An 18,385-nucleotide genomic window follows, 5' to 3' on the forward strand; every position below is an offset into this window, starting at 1 on the left:
TAAAGGAATCAAATACGTACAGTAATTGCAAAGTTCTTGGTTCAGGCTTGTAGCAGTGATGGAATAAACTGCTGTCTTAAAATCAAGTCTCTGGTTGCTTCCAAATCATTGAAAAGACCTCAGTCCCTTGGTTAGAATGCTCCCATTAGTATAAATTCATAGTCCAGAGGCTTGGGCAGGATAGAGGCAAAATGGAGGTGTTTCCAGGGCCTTTTATAGGTTCTGCCATGTGAAGGGCATCCCATTGTTCTTATTGTGGAAAATTACAGCTACAAGATGGAGTTTGGAGTCACATGGGCAAGTCTTATGTCCATGCATTTCACCTAGCCGCAGCAGGAAATTCCATTAAGTGTAGATGGGCGTCTCCCATGGTCCATTGTCAGTTAAATGCTCTTTTGATGGTCACTCAATTTGAATAGTCCCTCCAAAATGTACTGGAGACCTATCTTGTGAGCATTACATCAGGAACAAACATTTTAAATCCAAGTATAGAGCCAATATTTATAACTTCAAATACAAAAACGATATATACATACAGATAGCAGAATTATATTCAGCGAGTCATAACTTTTTCATAGACACCTCACTTGGCAACCTTTGTACAAGATTTGCTTCAAATATAACAGTGGTTGTAACAATGATCTAGATGGTTATATTTTAATCAGATAACGTCACACCCCCACCCTGGATGATGCCTCCACTCCCTGCCCCTGGTGCCAAGTGTGTGGCAAATGGGGAAAGAAGGGAAATGAGAATGAGGAGCCAAGGTACATGCAACAATAGGGGGTTCCTGTATTGTAAATAGTTTTACTGTTTGCACTTGTAGTTGTTGTTTTGGAAAGGTTCTCTTGTTCCTGCTGTTTTGATGTGATAGCAGCTGGCCTGCTTGGCAGTGGATGAAAGCTGTACTTTTATAACACCTGTTTATAAATAAAGCTTTTTATGTCATCAAGAAAGTTCATTGCTGTCACTGCATCTCATCATACAATCTGTATTTGAAATAATAAAGCTAAACACATGATCAGGGACAATTAGGAATTAGTAAGCAAACACTATTCCTCTACACGGTTAGGTGCAGTCACCCATACTTCAATCACTTCCTTATATGAATCCATACTGTGAATCATCCCCCACTCCCTACCCTTATTTCATAAGTGGTCATGTCATTCTTAAGTACACTGCATGTCAATCAAGCCCCGCAAGCACATTCATAAAGGTACTATTTCCCCATACAAGTTAATAATGTGGGAGCACAAAACATCCCTGACTTCTGTTGCCCGGGTGCATCCAGCCCTGGCTGCAGTTGGTGCATTTTCTGGCTGAATGTGCCGATTCAGTGGCCCCTTGCTGTCATTGGTCCATTCAGGGGGAAATGGCTCACCTCTGGCTTCACAAAGATTGTGAAGAGCACAACAAGCCACAGTAACGCGGACAGCATTTATGACACTGGCATCCAAACGTGTCTGTAGACATCTCCAATTGAATTTCAATCTGCCAAGCACGTTCAACCATCATTGTACACTTGCTGAGTGTAAACAGTCATTGCCAGGGCCTCTAAAATCAGAGTACCATTTCATAAGCAAGGCAATCGGGAGTATGCAGGGTCCCCCAAAATAACAGTGGGAACAGTAACTCCATTTATGATAATGTCATATGGTGGGAATAGTGTCCCAGCCTGTACATGAATGTAGACTCCTGATCAACAAAAAACCCTGGCATCATGAACTTTCCCAGTGCAACCCACACTGACATTCATAAATCAATCTCTGTGGTCCACAAGCACATGCATAACAATGGAGTTTGCAGTTTATGTACACATGTGCTCCTTGAGGGGAGCACTATGGGCACATGAATCCCACCAGCGGCCCCAACACGGTTTCGAAACCCCATTCTCTCAAACCCAGTCATCATTTCACAGATGTATCTTTTATGCCTGTCACCTGGGGGGCAAACTACACTCCCAATTGCCTCAGAAACCTCTGCCACCACTTTATCCACAGTCAACTTGCTGGCACCAAACTGTTTTGCATTGAAACTGTAGTAGTCTCAGGTAGCCAGCTTCCAGACAGCTATAGCAACCTACTTCTGGACCAGCAAGGGTGCCCCCCTCTATATATCTTTACACTGGACAATGGGGGCAAGCTGCTCACAGTTCCAGAAATGGAGCTGTCTTCATGCACAAGTGTTGGACCCACTGCTGATCATCCCTGGTCTGCATGATGATGTGATCCCACCAGTCTGTGGGCCCATGCCAGAAGAGCTGGTCTATGTAAGGGGCATCAGCAGCTATCGTGAGTGTCATGAGCAGCATCGGGCAGTTCAAATTTGCCATGCCTGGGCACTCTGCCTGCTCCTGCTCCATCATAAACTCTGTCAGGTGCCTTTGGTGGGTCAAAAAATGCAGCTCAAACGTCCACTAGTCTGCCCAATTCCTGACACAGGAGTGAAAGTGCATGCAAAAGAAATTCTTGTAAAGGTGCCTCCTCCATGTTACTCAGCAGGATGTGTTGGTGGGCTGTTCAATCTTCCTGTAATGTGCAGGGTGGACAGCAAAAAGCTTTCCCACAGTGCACCATCGTCAAAGGGTTATAGCAGCTGCATTTTGGGAGGGCAGCAGGGAATCTGGGATATGGCTGGTTTGGCTTGGGTCTACATGCTATAATGTGGATGCCAGAGCTGCAGGTTTGAGCCCAGGTTAGAAAATTCCTAATGTAGAGTTAACAATCCATATAGCTACTCAAACCCCAGGTTCTCTAACCCAGGGTTAGCTGACTCAAGTCCCACTAACCATGTGTTTTCATTGCAGTGTAGACATACCCTTAACCAAGGTATAAATCTAGATTTCCTTTCCTCATCTCTCTCAGTCTGTTTAGCCCCTAATACTTTTTGTTGTTCTTTTAACACCCTCCAGTTAGTCTACATATCTTTGGTAATGAGGTGGCCAGAGAAGAGTGCAGGATTCAAGGCACAGGCAATCCAGAGCCATGTATAGAGGGATTAACAACCTGTCTGTGTATACACCCTAAAATTTCACTGGCTTTTTTTCAGCCATATCACACTGTATTGTCTATCAACTTGAGCTCTCTGGAGAGCAACAACTCCATTCCACAGCAACTCTCAAGGTTTCAAAATTTGTTTTCGTTTTGCGTTGGAACAACAACAAGACCACTTTAAGTGTTTTCACACACAAAAAATGTGTCAAAATGTCTGGTTTTGGATCCAAACCTGAACTTTTCAATGGGAAGGTGTTTTGGGTCCAGGGCCCTCTGGTCAGTTATATAGCCTGGTCGTTAGGGCAGTGGCCTGGGAGACTTAGGTTCATGTCCCTGCCCTGTCTGATTAAAAATTTTTTTTTAAATATTCATAATTTTTTTGTTTCCATTTTCTGACTAGCTCCTAGAAACACTCTGCTCTCATCACTGAAACTGAAGTAGGGGGTCTCCATCCACTTAGAAGAAAGGTAGCATTGAGAGAATTGACAGAGAGCAGATTGGTGTAGGGTCCCCCAAACCCTACAATTTAAGAAAATCATTTAAAAAAACCTAATTCTATAACATTTAGGTCCAGTCTTCTGGTTGCAAATTTACACAAAATGAAATGCGAGAAACTGTGATTTTTTTTAAAACCACCAAAATCACCCAGCTCTATTTTTTTCCACCACAAGCATGAGCTTGCCTTTGGTTATGTGGGCTTGCCAGGTGCATCTTGTGAAACAAGCCACTTCATGCATACACAGGAGCCACATTTACAAGAGGGTGAGCATGGGAGTGAGACTAAGCCCTGTGACCTGGCACGTTAATACTGCTTACAACATTTTCTCTTCAGCATGTTATTAATTTTGAAATTTGTAATAAAACAGAAGGAAAGATTCTGATTCACTTAACATTTCATTTTTTATCTTATTTAGTAAGGACAGTTAAAGAAACATTCCTTACACTTCACCTGATAATTTTAGGTCAGCAATAGCATCAACATTGCCGTTATTGGTGGATACTAGTTCAGTAGCTAGAGTAACCTTGTATGTAGAATGCACCTTTCCCATCTAATAAAGTAGCCTCCCCCTTGCCCCAGTTCAGACTGTTGCAGAGCTGACTGGCCTCAGAGGAAGCTGGATCTAATTTTTCTATGCTTGCTTGCTCCTTGCTCCTCAAGGTGGAGGACTTCTCCCTCCTCTGTGTTATACTGGAACAGTCTTGTTTCTAGTCATAAACAGGTGAACCTGTCATGTTGTAATGTTCTTTTTTTACCTTCTAGAGGTTCCAGTTGTTCACAGTTGTCTCTGATGGTTTTCCATTGAAAGTCTTGGGATTGAAGAAGACTAAACAACTGAGTTGTTTCTTTTTCACAAGAAAAAAAGCCAGTGAAATTTTAGGGTGTATACACAGACAGGTTGTTAATCCCTCTATACATGGCTCTGGATTGCCTGTGCCTTGAATCCTGCATCATTGTTAAACAGTGTGGAGTGACAACTCCCCCCCATCTAAATGGGCCACCATTGTGACCCATCATTACCTGGTGACTGATTTTTACTTAAAGTCCATAAAGCATACTTTCAATATAAATACATTATTCCTTGAATATTACCCATACATACATACATACATGTCACAATGATTATGAATCTTGACAAGTTATAAGTTTTCTGTAGAAACCTTAGATGTTACCCTTTATGGATAAATAAATGGAAGATTTTTACTACAGCAAAAAACCCACTCCACCATTTAAAGTTCTGCTTGTTGCTATCCCAGAAGGACAGTGCTGAATGGAGGAAACAGCGTAGTGGAATGTTAGCGTAGTCTAAACTCACTTGTCCTGTTCAATCCACACTGAGAGAGGCTTCCAAGTGAACTTTCTGCTAAAATGAAACCCCTTGATTATTCCCGCCCCTGCTGTTGCTTGGAGACAAGATGGAATTTTTACCTCCACATCCCACTGAATTTGTTTACAGGTTACAATACAAAAAAGTATGTATTGTACAAGTGCTAAAAGTTATTTGACTGACCCATTTCTCTTTGCAAATTACTAGTTAAGTAATTTGGATATTTTTTCATCCTATTTTAAATTAAGTGACTCCTACTTTTGCTCACTTTTAAACAGATTTTTTTCTGTTTTTCATGTGACAATATTTTGTTTTGTATTCAGACCATCTCTGAAACACCCCCTCATGGCACAGGATGGCCCTGCAGGCACTTCACCCTCAGTTTTCCCTCCTGGGTCTCATGGTAAGTTCCCACAGTTCAAAGCATTTAAAGCAAGACCCCCCTTCTGGTGTCTAATTCACTGAGTCTTTACACAGTTTCCAATGGCCCTCTAGACCCACAACTGCAAAAAGAGGGCTGTGAATCCTTTAGCCAATAGGGAAGGATTTATGCTGTGCTTCTTTCTGGGCTCTTTGAATTGACCTCTGCCAATTTCCCCCAGGCTGGCAACAAAAGCTTTCAAGAAACAGAACTCAAATCAAAACCTTCAGAATAGTCCTTCCTTCAAGGAATCTCTGATAGGACTTCCAGCCTTCCTCCACAGCCTGGAGGCCTGGTCACACCACCTCAGTCCTTTCTCCACTGAGTTGTCTCCCCTAGTGTCTCAGGGACTCCTGCAGGAACATTCCTACTTCCTGCAGCTCCCTAGGTTCCTGACTTGAAGTAGTCACAAGGCAAGCCCCCACTCCACTGAGAGCAGGCAAGGCACCTGGGAATGGTGAGACTCTGGAACAGCTAGGAAAGCTGTGGGCTAGCACTCCATTGGCAGTAAGGAAACTGAGACACGACTGGACAGTGCTGTGGCCCCAAAACTGCAGTGAGTCACGGGTACAGTTAGAAAATAAATAGCTGAGGGTCAGGACTCTGCTGGGAGCAGGGGAAAATTGCTGAGTGCAGAGAAATGGTAGCACAGCTGAGGATAGCCATAGGATAGGAGGGCAGACTCAGGGTTGTAAGAGATCTGGTTTCATGCTTTTGGGGGTGACAGAACCCTTCACTGGCCTGGGTAACCCAGATGGGTGTGAACCTGGAGAAGTATGAATGTTAAAGAGGGAAGAGATGCCCCAGTCTATGGGCTCAGGGGAACTTTGAAGTGATGCCTGTGGAGTAACCAGTTGCTAATCCTATTGTGTCAATGTCAGGTGGGAGGTGACACACAGAGGCCCATTGGTGGTTCACTACTCTGTCAACAATGCTTACCAGGCCTGACATACTCACTACATATCACATTGTTGTCATGATATCCACCCAAAAGGTGGCATGTAATAGGTCATTGGAAAACTAATAACCCACTGATCATTAATATTCTTGCATGGTGTACCTACAGGGTATATACAAAGAGTTATAAATATGTGCTAGAATTATGTTCTTAAAATGTGTTTGGGAAGCAATGCATAAACAGTCTGCCTTAGACAAAGGGATGTATATTTGCTTGTCTGACTAGTGTGGTCATCATGCAGAGACAATGAAGGTACATTTACATAAAAAGGAAACAAAACCCTCAAAACTAGCGAGTGAGGAAGATAGCCTCTGAACTATAAAGACAGGGGGTCTGAACCTTAAATGATAAGTACTTAAATCAACTGACTATGCAATATTACTGTATTATAAAAGCGTATTGAGTAAGGTCTTTTATGAAAGTTGGTGACACACTGATGATTAATATTGTGAAATGTATGTATTAATACTATATGATGAGTTATGGATACTCCCTGATATTATGTTTTAAAGTCTGTGACCAAAGAGAGGGAGAAACAGGTTCTCCCGCAGACAGAAGGAAATGGAGCTATTTACAGGTCTCCAATGTGAATTCAGCATTATGGAATCAAACCAATGGAAGCCCTATTTACATTCAAATCAGTAGGGGGAAGGGAAGTCAACAGCAGGAAGCCTTCCTGCCTCCTGAAGAAAGGTCAATGAATTTTGGGAAGACAACATGGCCTTTGCACCCCAAGAGGCAAGAGCAACTTTGTTTTGGGCCTACTTTTCAAAGAACACGTTTCAAAGATTTACTGGACTATAAAAAAAAAGGGGAGAGAACCCCATACTGGTCCATCACTTGAGGGATTCAAGGGGCCAGAGCTCTTGAATTCACAGAATGTTGGGACCTTCAACCAAGGGGGTGGAATTCTCTGGGTACAAAATATATCAGAAGGACAAAACAGGTCATGCTGGTAGGGGTGTGGCACTATATGAGAAAGAAAACGTAGAATCAAATGAAGTAAAAATCTTAAATGAACCAAAAACTGTACAATAGAATCTTTATGGACAGTAATTCTATGTTCTAACAGTAAGAATATAGCAGTCGGGATATATTACCGACCACCTGACCAGGATGGTGATAGTGAGTGTGAAATGCTCAGGGAGATTAGAGAGGCTATAAAAATTAAAAAACTCAATAATAATGGTGGATTTCAACTATCCCCATATTGACTGGGTAGATGTTAGCTCAGGACAGGATGCAGAGATAAAGTTTCTTGACACCTTAAAAGACTGCTTCTTGGAGCAGCTAGTCCTGGAACCCACCAGAGGAAAGGCAATTCTTGATTTAGTCCAAAGTGTAGCACAAGATCTAGTACAACAGGTGAATATAGCTGGACTGCTTGGTAATAGTGACGATAATATAATTAAATTTAACATCCCTGTGGTGGAAAAAACACCATAGCAGCCCAACACTGTAGCATTTCATTTCAGAACGGGTGACTACACAAAAATGAGGAAGTTAGTTAAACAGAAATTAAAAGGTACAGCGCCAAAAGTGAAATCCCTGCAAGCTGCATGGAAACTTTTTAAAGATACCATAATAGAGGCTCAACTTAAATGTATACCCAAATTAAAAAACACAGTAAGAGAACCAAAAAAGTGCCACCATGGCTGAACAAAATAAAAGAAGCAGTGAGAAACAAAAAGGCATCTTTTAAAAAGTGGAAGTTAAATCCTAGTGAGGAAAACAGAAAGGAGCATAAACTCTGGCAAATGAAGTGTAAAAATATAATTAGGAAGACCAAAAAAGAATTTGAAGAACAACTAGTCAAAGACTCAAAAAGTAATAGCAATTTTTTTGAAGTACATCCGAAGCAGGAAGCCTGCTAAACAACCAATGGGGCCACTGGATGGTCGAGATGCTAAAGGAGTACTCAAGGACAATAGGGCCATTGTGGAGAAGTTAAATGAATCCTTTGCATTGGTCTTCACGGCTGAGGATGTGAGGGAGATTCCCAAACCTGAACCATTCTTTTTGGGTGACAAATCTGAGGAACTGTCCCTGATTGAGGTGTCATTAGAGGAGGTTCTGGAACAAATTGATAAACTAAACAGTAATAAGTGACCAGGACCAGATGGTATTCACCCAAAGGTTCTGAAGGAACTCAAATGTGAAATTGCAGAACAACTAACTGTAGTTTGTAGCCTATCATTTAAATCAGCTTCTGTACCAAATGACTGGAGGATAGCTAATGTGACACCGATTTTTAAAAAGGGCTCCAGAGGTGATCCCGGCAATTACAAGCTGGTAAGCCTGACTTCAGTACCTGGGAAACTGTTGAAACTATAGTAAAAAACAAAATTGTCAGATGCATAGATGAACATAATTTGTTGGGGAAAAGTCAACATGGTTTTTGTAAAGGGAAATCATGCTTCACCAATCTACTAGAATTCTTTGAGGGGGTCAACAAGCAGGTGGACAAGGGGGTTCCAATGGATATAGTGTACTTGGATTTTCAGAAAGCCTTTGACAACGTCCCTCACCAAAGGCTCTTAAGCAAACTAAACTGTCATGGGATAAGAGAGATGGTCCTCTCATGAAACAGTAACTGGTTAAAAGATAGGAAACAAAGTGTAGGAATTAGTGGTCCGTTTTCAGAATGGAGAGAGATAAATAGTGGTGCCCCCAAGGAGTCTGCACTGGGACCAGTCCTATTCAACATTTTCATAAATGATCTGGAAAAAGGGGTAAACAGTGAGGTGGCAAAATTTGCAGATGATACAAAACTACTCAAGATAGTTAAGTCCCAAGCGGACTGCAAAGAGCTACCAAAGGTTCTCAAAAATATTGTGTCTGGGCTACAATATGGCACATTAAATTCAATGTTGATAAATGCAAAGTAATGCACACTGGAAAACATAATCCCAACTATACATATAAAATGATGGGGTCTAAATTAGCTGTTACCACTTAAGAAAGAGAACTTGGGAATCATTGTGGATAGTTCTCTGAAAACATCCACTCAATGTGCAGCGGCAGTCAAAAAAGCGAACAGAATGTTGGGAACCATTAATAAACAAATAGATAATAAGACAGAAAATATCAGATTGCCTCTATTTAAATCCATGGTATGCCCGCATCTTGAATACTGCATGCAGATGTGGTTGCCCCATCTCAAAAAAGCTGTATTGGAATTGGAAAACTTTCAGAAAAGGGCAACAAAAATAATTAGGGGTATGGAACGGCTGCCGTATGAGGAGAGATTAATAAGACTGGGACTTTTCATCTTGGAAAAGAGACGACTAAGGGGGGATATGATAGAGGTCTATAAAATGATGACTGGTGTGGAGAAAGTAAATAAGGAAGTGTTATTTACTTCTTCTCATAACACAAGAACTAGGGGTCACCAAATGAAATTAATAGGCAGCAGGTTTAAAACAAACAAAAGGAAGTATTTTTTCACACAATGCACAGTCAGTCTGTGGAACTCCTTGCCAGAGGATGTTGTGAAGGCCAAGAGCATAACAGGGTTCAAAAAAGAACTAGATAAGTTCATGGAGGATAGGTCCATCAATGGCTATTAGCCAGGATGGGCAGGGATTGTGTCTCTAGCCTCTATTTGCCAGAAGTTGGGAATGGGCAACTGGGGATGGATCACCTGTTCTGTTCATTCCCTCTGGGGCACCTGGCATTGGCTACTGTCGGAAAACAGGATACTGGGCTAGATGGACCTTTGGTCTGACCCAGTATGGCTGTTCTTATGTTATGGGAACTGATATAGGTACCAAACCTGCTTAGGCAAAGAATGTAACTTGCTGAAGTTAAAGTATTTTTTTAAACTTTTGTTTGTAACTATTTCTTTACTCTTTATACTTAGTACCAATTACACCTATGACATGTTTAATAAACTTGTTTTATTTTTACTATAAATCAATTCAGTGTTGTGATTGAAATGAGAGTGTTTGTCAAAACCCAGTTATATTAATGAACTGCAGTGTACTGTCTCTTTAAAAGGACCAACAAACATAACTTCAGTGAGTGTTCCAGGAGAGGGCTGGACACTGCAGGGAGAAGTCTCTGGGGAACTCGGGAGTTGAGGTACACTATTTGCTTCCTGCAAGGTGAGGTTTGGACCAGCAGAGTACTGAAGACTTTGCTAGCAAGGCAGACAAGCTGGTATGTCAGGGAGTTCTCACACAGCTTAGCAGTAGCAAAACTCTCACTTGCTGAGGCTGAGAGAGTAACACAGTAACTCACAATTCTGGGAACCTCAGCAGATTGTCACACTGACAAACAATTTTGGGGAAATTTGGGACAGAGAGGGTGTTGGGGTCACCCTGCAAAAAGTAACTAGGTGGTAGAAACCAGAGTGTGTCCTGCATGCTTGTATGCTAGCTGTTGGTATCAGGGCTGTGAGCCACAGCAGCATTGCATTAAAGGTTCCCAGAAGTACAGGGCAGGTGGTGACACAGCCCCTTACCATTTTGCATTGAACTCCAAAATGTCACATCTGGCTTCAGCCTTCTCTAGCTCTCTCTGGTTCAAGCCCCTGCTTCATCCAATGAAGTGAGCTGTAGCTCACGAAAGCTCATGCTCAAATAAATTGGTTAGTCTCTAAGGTGCCACAAGTACTCCTGTTCTTTTTGCGAATACAGACTAACACGGCTGTTACTCTGAAACCTGCTTCACCTCAAAGTCTCTCCCTTATCTACTCCAGAGGTGTGACTGGATCACATGACCCTCCCAACACATGCCTTTCTTTCTTGGTTTTCCCTGCCTGGGAAGGTAAGTATCAGAGGTGGGGCTAAGACACATCTCCCCTTAAAGAACCAGCCACTCTGTGACAATGCATATATACCACATCCTGTAGGTTTGTCATGCTCTATTTATAAATAGATCATCAGAGGATTTCAAAATATTTAATACAAATTAAAGGCTGATTAAACGCAAAGTGCTTTGCCAGTCTAAACAAATCTTCACTAATCCTGTTAGGACTTGTCCAGATGGCAACTTACTCTGCGGCAAGCCCAGGTGTGAATCTACAGTATGCCAGCTTGCTATATAGTAACATAATGGGTGGACCTGGTACAACACAGTAAACGTCCTGGAGCATGGCTTAGCATTACTACTTGACAGCATAATACGCTGAGCTCGTGCTCTAGGACTTTCACTGCACTGTAGCAGTAGTTGCACAGCAAGCTGGTGCATTGTAAACTCACACCCTGGTTTACCATGCAGTAACTCTCCATCCTGACTAGCTCTTAGGTACACAAGTATTACACGTTTTCTAGATGGACAAATTGAGGCATAGAGAGGGTAAGTGATGTCTTAAGGGCATAATGCTTATTCCTGAAAGCATAATCTTCAGCCTCAGGCACTTAAAAGCCAGTGATGTCCATTTAAAAACCAAAAACCATTTGTCCATAACATTCAGCAAACAAACGTCCAAATATGCTGTACTGTTTGCTTATGATTGTTGCCAGAATTCCTGTAATCTTGCTGACCCCATATTTTTGTACAGGGGACAGGAGACACCACAAGAGCAGATGAGAAAGGTTTCCTCATTTATGAAAAACTGGGACACAACTTAGTTTAATCATTATCTATATACTGTCATGAATGCTATGTATATAAATAAAGCAATAAGCCACAACAATTAGTAGCCATTACTAGGCTACTAACACATATTGCTGTTGCTTAGGACCTCATGCTTTCAGCTACATGGGAAATATGCAAATAGCATAACAATGCATGCTCTAATATAGTTAATTGCCATTAGAGTATCGCTCCTTTAAAAATAATTAACATTATTTTGATTTGTACTAAAACTAAACACACACAAAACAGTGTATCCATCAGACTCTGCACACTCTTGGCACTCGTTTAGAATGAAAACTGGAGAAGCAAACTATATTCTAGAAATACCTACATATTTATTGAAGAAAACAGGCAGGATTTTGAAGGCATTTTATTCTTTTGCAGTCTATTTATACTGAATTTGCTGAGGGTTTTTTTTCTTTTTAATCAGCCTCTTCAACAAGACTAAGCTGTACAGAGAACCTTACCAAATGTAGCTATTTTAAGCACAATCCTGTTGCAGTAACACAGCTGGGATTTACAGTTTTAAAAACATTTGTTTCCTGCTCTGGATGTCAGAGAGAGCAGACTTGACAAGCCAATGGAGGACACTGCCAATTTAAATGCTACAAGTACAATGGAGCTAGAAAACAGATACTATGCTAACCAGTGATGAGCTGCCAAAATCTTAACAACCAGTTCCCTATAAAAAGTTCTGATTTAAGGGATGTGCCACGGTATGTATTTTTTGTACCAGTAGGGTTACCATACGTCCGTATTTTCCTGCGAGGAATTTTTAAATTTTAAACCAAAAAGTATGACATGTCCGGGAAAATACGGATGTATGTTAACCCTACCTAAAGTTCTTTTTTAAAAAGATGGGCCTGAACTAGAAATGAGCTCTGTTTCACATGTGTGGGTCCCCGCCACTCCTTGGGGGTGTGCTAGGGTGACCAGATGTCCCGAAATTATAGGGACAGTCCCGATTTTGGGGTCTTTTTCTTATATAGGCTCCTATTACTCCCCACCCCCATCCTGATTTTTCACACTTGCTGTCTGGTCACTCTAGGATGTGCTCATGTGTGGGTCCCAGCTGCTCCCTGCCCCCTCATTGAAGCAGGTGTGCAGGGTTATTGCCCTGGGAACTGCAGGGCACCAGTGGATGTGGGGCCAGCTGCAGACAGGGGCGTGGGGCAGGGCTAGCTGGAGGCAGGGGGTGCACGGCTGGCTGGAGACAAGAGGGTGCGGGGTTGGCTGGAGGCAAGGAGGTGTTGAGCTGGCTGGAGGCAAGGCAGGGGCTGACTGGAGGTAGGGGCTGGCTGCAGACAGGGCAGGCAGGTGCCAGGGGGTGTGGGGCTGGCTGGCTTCGGGCAGGGCTGCAGGGGAGTGCGGCAGGGGTCGGCTGGAAACGGGGGGTGTGGGGCTGGCTAGCTTCGGGCAGGGGGGTGTGTGCGGCAGGGGCTAGCTGGAGACAGGGCAGGGGGTGTGGCAGGGGCTGGCGACGGGCAGGGCAGGGGGTGCAGCAGGGGTTGGCTGCGGGCAGGGCAGGGGGTGCGGCAGGGGCTGGCTGCAGGCAGGGCAGGGGGGTGCAGAGGGTGGCTGGAGACAGGGGCTGGCTGCGGGCAGGGTGGTGGGTGTTCACAGGGAGAGCGGCTTGGAGCACCCGAGCAGCAGGACGCAGCCCAGGCCCAGCAGAGCAGTTGGGGACCCACCAGGCCGCAGCGAGAGCCCCAGGGCCAGGGGTCGGGGAAGCAGCAGCAGCAGCAGCAGCAACAGGGGTCGTGTCCAGGGCCAGGTGGCAGCTCACATGGCTCCTGCAGCGCAGCATCCCCGGCGCCCGGAGGAGGAATTACATCACTTCTTGGCCAGAGCCCATCAAAGCTTCAGCACCCCCTGCAGGGAAGCGGGATAACAACCGGTTCTAAAACTGCTTCAAAATTTAACAATCGGTTCTTGTGAACTGTTGCGAACCGGCTCCAGCTCACCACTGGTGCTAACCAATTTTACCTCAGGACATGATGGCTTACATTAGAGCGTATCTCTTCATTATGGCTCCAATCAGCAGTAAAGACAGCAATATTCCATAAAGACAAAAAAATCCAGCTAGCAATCAAAAATATATGTTATGAAACATAAACAGCTAGTCATATCCAGTGTCACTCTAAACATAAAAGGCTTCAGGCTGTGAGGAAATATCTTCATCTTGGTCATTTCAGAAACAGAGGCAAAGGATTTTCCCATCCCTCTTCACTAGGACAGCCCTGGATTCTTTTTGGATTTCCTTTCTACTATGTCCTGCGACATGAATGTGGTCAGTGCAGGACAACTTTTAGTCTGGCAATTCATGACTGGAATCAAGCCATGTCAGTTCAGCTATGGTCTCAGCAGCCAGGTTAGTCTTAGATCATGCAAACTTCAGATTTGGATATTGGACCAGTGATGTCTATTGTGCTTGGACAGTTCTAGTTTAATGTGCCTAAGTATACTTTGCATGACCTTACCAGATCCCTTCATTAGGGCCGGTAAGTCATACATATGTTAACAATTGATAAACAGACAATTACAAAATATGTAATTATCCAATAACTAGAGACCCCAAGGTGGACGGTTGTAATAGCTATCATACACTTCAACACCTTTTTGTTGTTAAAAAGATCATTTTAAAAGATTACATAAGGAAAATATCATGAAAGAATAAAAAGCAAGTATCTTGAACTCATCTTGATATCCCTAGATAATTTTGCATGCCATGTAATCATATACTGATCTCTGGCCATTGTAATACTCTATGCACGTTACAACAGGGAGAGGCAAGCTGCAGTGCTGAGCCTTGAACCTCAATGAATTTGTGTCAAAAAAGGAAATGGAAAAGTATAATTTAACATAATTTCTTTAATCCTGAAAGCAGCACCTCATTCTCTCCTCTTCCCAGGAGGAAGCAGGAGGAGCCACCATTCTCACTGCCAGATCCCTGCACCACATCAAGGCATCATCTTTCCTAGCTAGACCCTAGCAACCTAACTTCTACACCTTTGTTAAAAAGAACTCCTATTTGAAAATATATTGCATAATAAATGTAAATGTAAATAAATGTAAGCATAATAAAGCTCAAAGATATGGCAACAATATTCCTGTACATTCATCATAGGGACAGAACTATTTAAGGGACCATGGTAAGAGAACACCCAACAATGCAGAATGGATGGTAAATCTATTCTGTTCACACTTTAGAGGGGTGTAGTAAACAAAGGAAATGAACTTGAAACCCATTGTTACTATTCCCTAGTATGAGAAAGCCATTGCAGGCAAGTCCGTCTGTCTTCTTCTTCCAAGACATTTCAGGAACAAGAAATATGAATTTTAAGAATTTTTCCCAGCAAAGCATCAGCAGTTTGAACGTCAGCAGCGCTCTACATGAGCACAGGGGTTTGCCTTCTCAGATCTCAGTGCAAGAGTAGGCCTAAACTGTAAGCTGTTTGAGGTAGGGACCATGTGACCGAGACTTAAGCCCCTCACTGATAGGGAAGGGGCTAGGGAGGCTTTGTGTACTAAGGTAACTCTGTTCATGCCAGTCACACATGATAGGGAGGACAGCTTGAAAAGGAGGAAGTTGCAGGAGGAAGTGGTTAGAGGCGCTCCAGAAGAGGGATTCCTCGTCCCCACCTCATGGACCCTACAGCCTTACAAAGGAGTTCAGTGCACCCTAAAGTCAGCTTGTACCTTACAAAGCAAGCCAGATCGGGAGGGGACAAACTGAAGGGGCTACACTGATAGAGAGACCCCACATAAAATGGTTATGTATGCACCCCTGAAGTAAGGTGGTGCCCTGTCCCTTCGGTTTTGTCTGTAGGCCCTAAAAGGAACTTACTGTCGGAATGGTCTGGACATTTATTTGTTTTGTTTCTTTTTCCACTGGTGATACTCATTTACAGACCGTGGCAGTTATGTTTGTACAGCACCCAGCACTAGGTCTTTTAGTTTGCTTGGGGCCTCTGGTACCTTAGTACAAGAAATAAATAACAATGTTGTTCATTAATGCTTTAATTTCACTAGTCTACAGCTATACTGTCCAACCACATTTTCCATTTATTGTTGCTCTTCTGTACATGGTGCATACGTTTAAAGCCATTCCCTCAATCTATTCTGTTGAGTGCTTCCTTCTCAACTTATACTCTAGTTCCCCAGTATCAGTACCATACACTTCTCTACATGGAATCACTGAATCAATTAATCCATCCTAATCAGTTTGAATTAATTGCTCTCATATTTGCTGTCCACTAAATCAATATTAGCAGTGAATCTTACCTCTTTCAATTTTTTGCCAGTCTAGAGATCATAGATATAAAAGTTCAAAAACAGACTTTTGCAATTCCCTTCCCTCTTTCAGCCTCTTTGCACAATGAACATTTCCTTTTATTGGTGCCTTCCATTTTTTGTCTCTATGCCAGCAGTGTATTTATTCTAATAATTCTGCTTCTTAGCAGGATTTAGCCCTGGGAAGATCTGTGTGGATAACTTTAATACTGGTACAACACACCAAATATTTACTTTTATTAATAAGTATTCAGATCTTGCATGCCTACAGAATTACCCCTTTCCTCTTAAATAACTCAAACACTGTATGAACTTAATAAGGAATCATTTCACTCACCACTGAAATGCAGCTAACTCTGGAATGGTACACAGCACAGCAATTGTTTAACACAGTCCTGGCCTTTTAAAATTCCTGTTGTGTCTTGCAAGAAGAGAATGTCCTAAGAGGGAATCACAAGAGTCAGTCTCAGTGTTGTTCAAGGATATCCTAGCTGTAAGGCAGGAAATTTCCTTTGTGACAAGAGGAATTGAGAAGGTTAGGAATGCCGTGCCAGTTTAGGACAGAATACTACTGTATTCAGTTGAAACAACGAGGGGAATTGATGTAAACAGAATGTAATTACCTCAGCTGCAATTTGACCAGTTGTAACACACCCAGTATTAGAATAAACACCTTGGCATTTTTAATGATCACAAGTGGTCAGAGCCTTGGCTTTGTCTAATCCAAAAATCATGATGGTTGATTCTTTTATCACTTACCCCAAACATATGTTATTGGAGCAGAATCAGGTCCATGACAACATCATCATGCTGTGGCATTGGTTTAGCACTGACTGAGAAGGATGAGCACCAGCTGTTAAGCCTCCACCACCACTTCATGTAGCACCTGGGATTTCCTTAGAAGTCTCCTATTCAAAATCTGCTCAGGTCTAAAACTGCTTAAGCCCATGAGAACTAACATGATCATGGCCTGGTGTTTAGTGGCTAAAAATTACATCACCTTATTTCCCACAAACAGAATCCTGCCTTATAGGTGTTTAATAATTTTTGAACCCCCTCGAGCCTCTCATAAATACGTGCAGTAGATTAACCACCCTCCTTAGACCTGATTTGTTCCTGAATTACCAAAATAATCAAGAAAAGTTGATAAAAAGTTTCTGGGAATATCTTAAAAACAGTTCTGCAATTTACTGCATCTGAACTTGGTACTTCGTTCTGAGCTAACAGTTCTCTCAAATTATCTGCTTTGACACCAGGGAAAAGCAGTTGACTTTGCTTCCCCTTTCCCTGTAAATGCATCCCAGTCTCTGGGATTTTCTTTCGTCAATATACAAGTTAAGGAGCTTTTCAAGTGTTTTCATGGAAAAAGCAATCTATTTTTACAAAAACATCCCAAACAGTTTACTCTGCTGCAATTTAAAAACAATTATGTATATGTCTGAAAAGTAAATACGAGGTTTGTCAAAGATGACAGCTTGCCAGAGCTGGAGAGTGAATCCTCTAGTTATCCACAGGACAGCATGGGCAGTGGCTGCGTAGCTGCTTCACAGCATTCCAACGTGTCTCACTCCTGAAGAGCAGCGAGGACTGCTCAGTTTTCCATGTCCATTCAAATCTCTGCTAAAAATACTTCTGATTAAAATTCAAACTATTGATTTAAGTCTCTTTCAGCCACCTGGAATCCATATCATTCTAGGGATGTTTTCCATATTTACTAGAACTTAGAATTGACTGTGTATTGGCACCTGTCTTCAGAGACATGTGCTGGTACAGGTACAGGAGTAGGTAGGTGAGTGCAAGATACATATAGCTAAGAGTTATATGAACTATAGAGGGACTGGGAACTACACCAGTTCCCACAGTCCTTAAGGCAAAATTCCTGTTTACTTCAGTGGGAGTTTGCCTAAATAAAGATTACAGGATCTGGAGCAGGGGTGGGTAAACCTTTTGTCCCAAGGGCCACGTCTGGGTATGGAAATTGTATAGCAAGCCATGAATGCTCATGAAATTGGGGGTTGGGTTGCGGGATGGGGTGAGGGCTCTGGCTGGGGTGTGGGCTCTGGGGATGAGGGGTTTGGGGTGTTTGAGGGTGCTCTGGGCTGGGACCGAGGGGTTCAGAGTGTGGGAGGGGGATCAGAGCTGGGGCAGGGGTTTGGGGTGCGGGAGGGGGTCAGGGGTGCAGGCTCCAGGCAATGCTTACCTCAAGCAGCTCTCAGAAGCAGTGGCATGTCCCCCCTCCAGCTCATACGTACAGGCATGGCCAGGCAGCTCTGTGCACTGCCCCATCTGCAGGTGCTGCCCCTGCAGCTCC

General features: G+C 42.9%; 1 long non-coding RNA gene across 1 annotated transcript; it reads right to left on the reverse strand.

The window, feature by feature from the left end:
* Positions 1 to 569: 569 nt before the first annotated feature.
* Positions 570 to 16,505, reverse strand: LOC142072817 (uncharacterized). Its single transcript, XR_012669403.1, has 3 exons — positions 16,412 to 16,505; positions 13,473 to 13,653; positions 570 to 920 (listed from the first exon to the last, which is right to left on the reverse strand). It is a non-coding gene; the product is annotated as an uncharacterized LOC142072817 (long non-coding RNA).
* Between the last annotated feature and the right edge of the window lie 1,880 nt (positions 16,506 to 18,385).

Source organism: Caretta caretta, chromosome 7 (assembly GCF_965140235.1).
Source record: "Caretta caretta isolate rCarCar2 chromosome 7, rCarCar1.hap1, whole genome shotgun sequence".
NCBI lineage: Eukaryota > Metazoa > Chordata > Testudines > Cheloniidae > Caretta > Caretta caretta.